Source organism: Atta cephalotes (genome assembly GCF_000143395.1).
Source record: "Atta cephalotes unplaced genomic scaffold scaffold00037, whole genome shotgun sequence".
In the NCBI taxonomy this organism is placed as follows: Eukaryota; Metazoa; Arthropoda; class Insecta; order Hymenoptera; family Formicidae; genus Atta; species Atta cephalotes.
Window position 1 is genome coordinate 2,585,095 of NW_012130101.1, and position 6,449 is coordinate 2,591,543.

The following is a 6,449-nucleotide window of genomic DNA, read 5'->3' on the forward strand; positions in this document are numbered from 1 at the left end:
AAGTATATAAAATAAATAAATATATAAAGTAATATAAAATAAATCAACACAGTGGATAAGAAGAAGCACAAACTTGTTCATTCCTATTTGGCCCTTCTCCTTTCAGGCAAAAAATAAGGTGCGCAGCATTAAATATTAGAGAAGATAGAAAATAAAACTCCGAGATAAATAAAACGCTTCGGAGATATGAAAAAAAGTGTCCATCAAATCAAAAGTCTGTCCGTTATTCACGCATTCCACGCGTACCTTTTTTTCCGCCCGTAGCAAGAAATGTCTCGTGGCCCATTTCCCCCAATTTTCCCATCCATCACTTTTTGTAGAGGTATTCTTCTTTATCATCCATCTCCAGTCACCGCATGGGCAGCATGAATCCTGTCAATCATCGCCTGGGAAGCTATGGACCAAGCCAATCAGTGCTATTTAATTATCTCATTACTCCTTCCTTCTCTTCACCAACAATTAATTAAAGTACGTCATTTCTCCAGATAGAACCGTCTAGCCGGGCTGCCCCCGGCGCCGGAGATGGAGTGGAGGCGATTTGTTTTGACGGCCCATAGCTGCCCACTTACTACTCTCGTAGGTACGAGTATGATGTCACGGCCTCGGTCGAAAACATTGATTGTTTATATAAATATCAAATATTAATGATACGTGCTACCATGCGTCACGTATCATTGGGATCTAGCTGTCCTATCATTCAGTCGAATTCAATCAGAGGATTGTTGCAACTCGATTAAGAGTGATACATTTTCCCTCACTGTTTCGGTTTTTTGCAATGCAATTGAATCATACTGCACTACAAAAAATCGAAACAGTGAGAGAGAATGTACCACACTCTTGACGGAGACCGCCTTAGCCTGAGTGAGAACTGTTTCCACACATGTGTCCTTCACATTTGAACGACACACGCTGAACGACGATAATACCCAACTAAATTTAATAAAAAAAATATATACCATATATATATATATATATATATATATATATATATATACATACATCTTTATGTGTTCACCATCAAGAGTGATTAGGCACAGCGATCATATTTGAGAGGTGTCTTATCAAGAATGTCTCAACGCCGTGTTACGTTGCTCTTTATCTCCACTGCGTCATAATTTGCGATGAGTGCTACGGAGACAAATCCATTTACGACCGTAGTTTTGATTATAGTATATCGCATCATTACATCCATATCGACACTACAGAAAGATTTGAATAATGTTGTATATGTGAAATAATTATTCCGCGGAATCAGCTTGCAAATTCATGTATTCGCGCGCTTCACGAATTTGCGGAATATTTGCGTTATTCAGAAGATAGACTTTACGACAGCGCCGAACTTACGATATTGTCCATTAGCGAAACGCGACGTCGCGAAATTGGCTCTCTTTAATCGAATTTGATTCGAGTCCATCGTAAGCTGCGGTTTTCCTTCTGCTCAAATAAATTTTGAGATTGTGGACTGCCGTGACGCAACATTTTGGTGACAGCGGAAGAATTGCTCTTTCATTAACCCTTTCAATTCTTTCGCTACCTCTTTTAACCCTCCCGACAACCTTTTTGATAATCCTTTCATTAGAATAGTCGCAATATCCTCATGCGCTCTTATTCATTGTCCTTCAACCTCATGGCTCTCAACCTAATTATGTGAAACGTCTCCGCGACATACTAGGCGACAATCAACCCATTCAAGTTCCAAGAGCGAATCGAGAAACTCTGCTGCATTACCAGCACTTCGAGGAAACATGCTTCGTAACGACTGATTTGACGACGTTCCCGAGGATGTACGTGAACGCTATATTAGAGTATTCAGCTTACGTTTGTATCGACGACAGTATCGCCGACGACGAGTGCGAATCGTGCATAAACCGACCGGTAATCGGAGCCCAAAACTCTTCGAGACTTTTAAGTAAATTTCATAATAATGGATACACGCAGTAAGAATAGACTTCCCCCTCCCCCCCCTCTGTACAAAGCTCCGATACGGAAGCCGAAACCTACGAGGCCTGGGCAAAAGATCTGGCCACGAAAGAATACGAGCTAGAAGTAATTGAAAATGCAGTTAAGGAAAAAGAACATCGCCTCCAGGCACATGAAAACGTCCAGGCAACAATTAGAAGAAATCGAGACATACGAATCCGCTCCACTTAATTATGCCCTTTCCCCTGCAGAAAATAACTTCGCCACCAGCGAATCTCCGAATCCGAAGCCACGGAATCAGTCTCGTATTTCAACGATTATAATATACCGTTAGCCATTAGCATAATTTATTCGAGCATGTAGAAGGGTGCGTGAAATAGTGCGGCAGAGAGAAACTTAACGAAATTGCTGATAAACAAATTGGGCAAACGCACTTATTACGCCATTGAAGCGTGCAACATCGTGACTGAATTAATAGATTTGTTAACCGGAGCTTTCGGTTCCGTGAAAACTCTTGATCAATATTGTGGAGAATTGAACATTATTTATTCAAAGCCAGGCAAGTACGTACTTGATTACATCGGCCGTGTGAAAGATTTGCGTATAGCGATCTTCGATGCCGAGAGGAAAGACAGGAAAATGTTAGATACGCTTTACCGCTGAAATTGATAAGTTGATCTCGCGTTTTACGAAGGACTCCCATTGGAATATCGGCTACAGATAAACCCGGAAATGCACTGGCAACATACAGACGCCTTCGCCAAAATAATCGCTAAGCAACAGGAGCATGATAAACTATGATCCAAAAACGCGACCAAATTGAAAGAGAAAGAGAAACGCGACACTTGATACCGATGGGTAGACCGTTAACACACTCGACGCCACAACGCCCAAATAACTTACTTAATCGTTCAGACAGCTCGCATTACCCGCCTCGAAGGCAATACACATGAGAATATAACTGCAATCCATTTCGAGATTTCGAGTTTCGCCAGAATATAAACGAACCGCAGGGTAGATATCGTCGCTCCGCTTAATATGAGCTACATCGCGACGCACCAGAAGCAAACAGATACCTCGCGCGACATGTAGTATCTAACAGGAATAGATATGATAACCCCTCACCCAAAATAATTCGCATGGTAATAATAATAGGCAAATCAATATAACGCTCGAGGAAAATCTCTGCCGTTATTGTAAAACCTCCGATCATACCATAGATGGATATAGAAAGAGACAATTCAATAACGCGCAAAGAAACATGTCGAGAAACTTGCCAGACATCTTCATCGGAACACTGTAGCACGCTCCCAGGGAACGTATGACCAATGAACTCAATCGAATCCATCGAGAAAGAGAGCGATCGTGAGGACGAGCTAGAATCACAGTCTTAAATCCCAAAGATTTCTCACATGCGCCACCAATTATTACTTATCGGCAATCGGCTTAGTTTTACGATAGATACGGGAGCTCCCAACATAAAAAAGAGAAATCTCGATCCGAAAGTCGTTTCTCGCTACTCTATACCTTAACGGTATTACAAGCGGTCGTGTTGAGACCTTAGAGTCCATAGAAATTAATGTAATGGGCCACCGGTTGTCCTGCATGTCCCGGACAATTTTCCTATCGCGCAAAGGATCTTAGGATCCGATTTCCTCTGCGATGCATTAAATATCAATCTCCTTCAGAAATATATCGAAGGAAAACTATATATTCTTCGCAGATCATGAAACCACAGTGATCTCAGTCCGATCACAAGAGATCTTTTAGCTTAAATTAAATAATAATGATATCAAAACCGGATATATCCCATGCCTTAGGGTTTGCGACGGCATATATCTTGGAAAGGTAGTGACAAATAGAAAGGGTGCGAACATATGCGTAATAAATTCAAGTGAGATCGATAGGGAACTCGTGGTCTCCCATGTAACGTTACAAAAAATAGATAAGATAACTAGCGATAAGCCGCAAACTTTAGTCGCAACGCCGAGATTAATATCGTTTGACAAACCAATCAAACTAAATGGACGGAGCGAGTCCGACAATTCTTGAGATTAGAGCATTTAAATAAAGAAGAGCATATGATAAATCTCTTAGATAAACATAGCGATCTTTTACATCTCTCCGACGAGGAGTTAAGTTTCACGAAAGAGCACAGGATTAATATCATCGATAATCAGCCAATACAAAAACAATACAGGTTTTCGTCCGCATATAAGATTGAAACCATTAGATAGAAGATTAGAACAACATAATCACAGAATCAGAGCCCTGTATAATTCGCCTTTATGAATAGATCCCAAAAGGACAGATTCGAAAAGAAATAAGCGCTTAGTAATAGACTTCCGTGGAACGAGAAAACGCTCGGAAACGCATATCCATTGTCTAATATAACAGACATCTTAGACCAATTAGGAAGCGCCAAATATTTTAGTGTGTTCCATTCAGCATCAGGCTTCCATCAAATTCCCATGTCCGCAGAAGACGCGCAAAAGATGCCTTTTCTAAGCGGTACAACCTTTATGAATATATTTATGAATACAAACGCATGCCATTCGATTTGAACAACGCCCTAGCTACATTCTAAAGATTGATGGACAAAGTTCTAAGTGGACTCCAGTGCATAGAGTTATTTGTGTACCTAGAGATATTGTAATATATGCAAGTAGCTTGATAGAACACGCGCAGAAATTTAACAAACTTGCCAAACGTCTACGTAATGTAAATCTAAAACTCCAACTAGATAAGTGTGAATTTCTCAGAAAAGAAGTTACTTATCTGGGGCACGTAATAAGTTAGAAAGGCGTGCGACCCCCAAAAAATCGATGCAATAAAGGACTTTCACAATCGTGAAACGCGAAGAACATAAAGCAGTTCCTTGGGTTATTATCGTCACTTTGTAATAATTTTTCCCAGCTATTAGGTGTACAACTTTGCTTCCGCCGTTTTTTTTCTGAAATTCGAGGCTTTATTGTAAAAAACTGATTATACATTTATGATTCAAAGTATTGTCCATCGCTGGCCACTACTTTCTCCCATCTTTCGGGTAGTGTACGAATCCCGCGTCGAAAAAACTGGTCATCTTTTGAGGCTATCCACGAATCGATCTAATTTTTTACTTCTTCATAAGACCGGAAGTGCTGGTCAGCCAGGCCGTGTGCCATCGATCGAAACAAGTGATAATCAGAGGGAGCAACGTGGAGAATACGGCGGGTGGAGTAGAACTTCCCATTTCAACGTTTCCAAGTATGTCTTGACCACTTTCGCAACATGGGGTCGAGCATTGTCATGCTGCAAAATCATTTTATCGTGTCTCTCGTTGTATTGCGGCCGTTTGTCTTTCAATGCTCGGCTCAAACGCATCAATTGCGTTCGATACCGATCGCCTGTGATTGTTTCAGTCGGTTTTAACAATTCATAATACACTACGCCGAGCTGGTCCCACCAAATACATAGCATGACCTTGGACGTCAAAATCACCGTTCTTGAAGCGTTGAAACCACTCACGACACGTTCTTTCACTAATAGCGGCCTCACCGTATTTAAGTATTTGAGAGCATTCGATGAGCCTCAGCCGCAGATTTCTTCATATTGAAGCAAAAAATTAAAACCTCCCGCAAATGACGAGAATTTGGCTCGTAAACTGACATTTTCAATCGAGAATAACTTTATGATGCAGACACAAATCGACTGTTTCTATGGGGTTACATGGGCATGTTGACAGATGCCCAAGTTTATTGTATGACGTCTATGATCTATTTATTTCGACCACCACTTACCACTAAAGCCATCTATAGGAAAACGGCGGAAGCAAAGTTGTACACCTAATAGTTAAACCACTCACAGTATTCTTAAAGAAAGATAAACATTTTGATTGGCAAAAACTTCAAGAGGCTGCTTTTATAAGCAGCGACCGCCGCGATCGCCTATGCGAGGAACCATTACTCAGGCATCCTGGTTTTACAAAAGCATTTATCTTAACAACAGACGCCATTGGCGTCTGTATTAGGCCTGTGTATTAATATTAAGCCAGGGCGAGATAGGAAAAGATGGTATTATGGCATGCAGTCATCAAGACTACAAATTCTTTTTTATTTTTTTTTGCTATTCCTATTCATACTAAACAAGTTATCACATTGATTTTCTTTCTTTTTCTCTCTCTCCCTCTTTTGCATTCTTACACTTTCATAACAAATCCCATGCATCTTTTGAACAGCTGATCTCTCATGCAGCAATCCGATTTGCTCTTTACTTCATTATACTAAACAATTGTTCAAAAACCCTTGAATAACCCAAAATTGTTAAAACTCTTTTCTACCAAAACTACTTACAGCCTACTCCAGGTTAACTGTCAAAATACAAATTTCAACTTATACAAGATTTCGATCAGAAAGTTGGAAATTCAATCACTATTTTTCCTTACAATATTGGAAACATTCGCGAAATAATATAATTCATAAAATAATTCATAAAGAGACCAAGTAGAAAATTTCACCTATTCTAAAATACCTTAAGCCTAACTCACATTC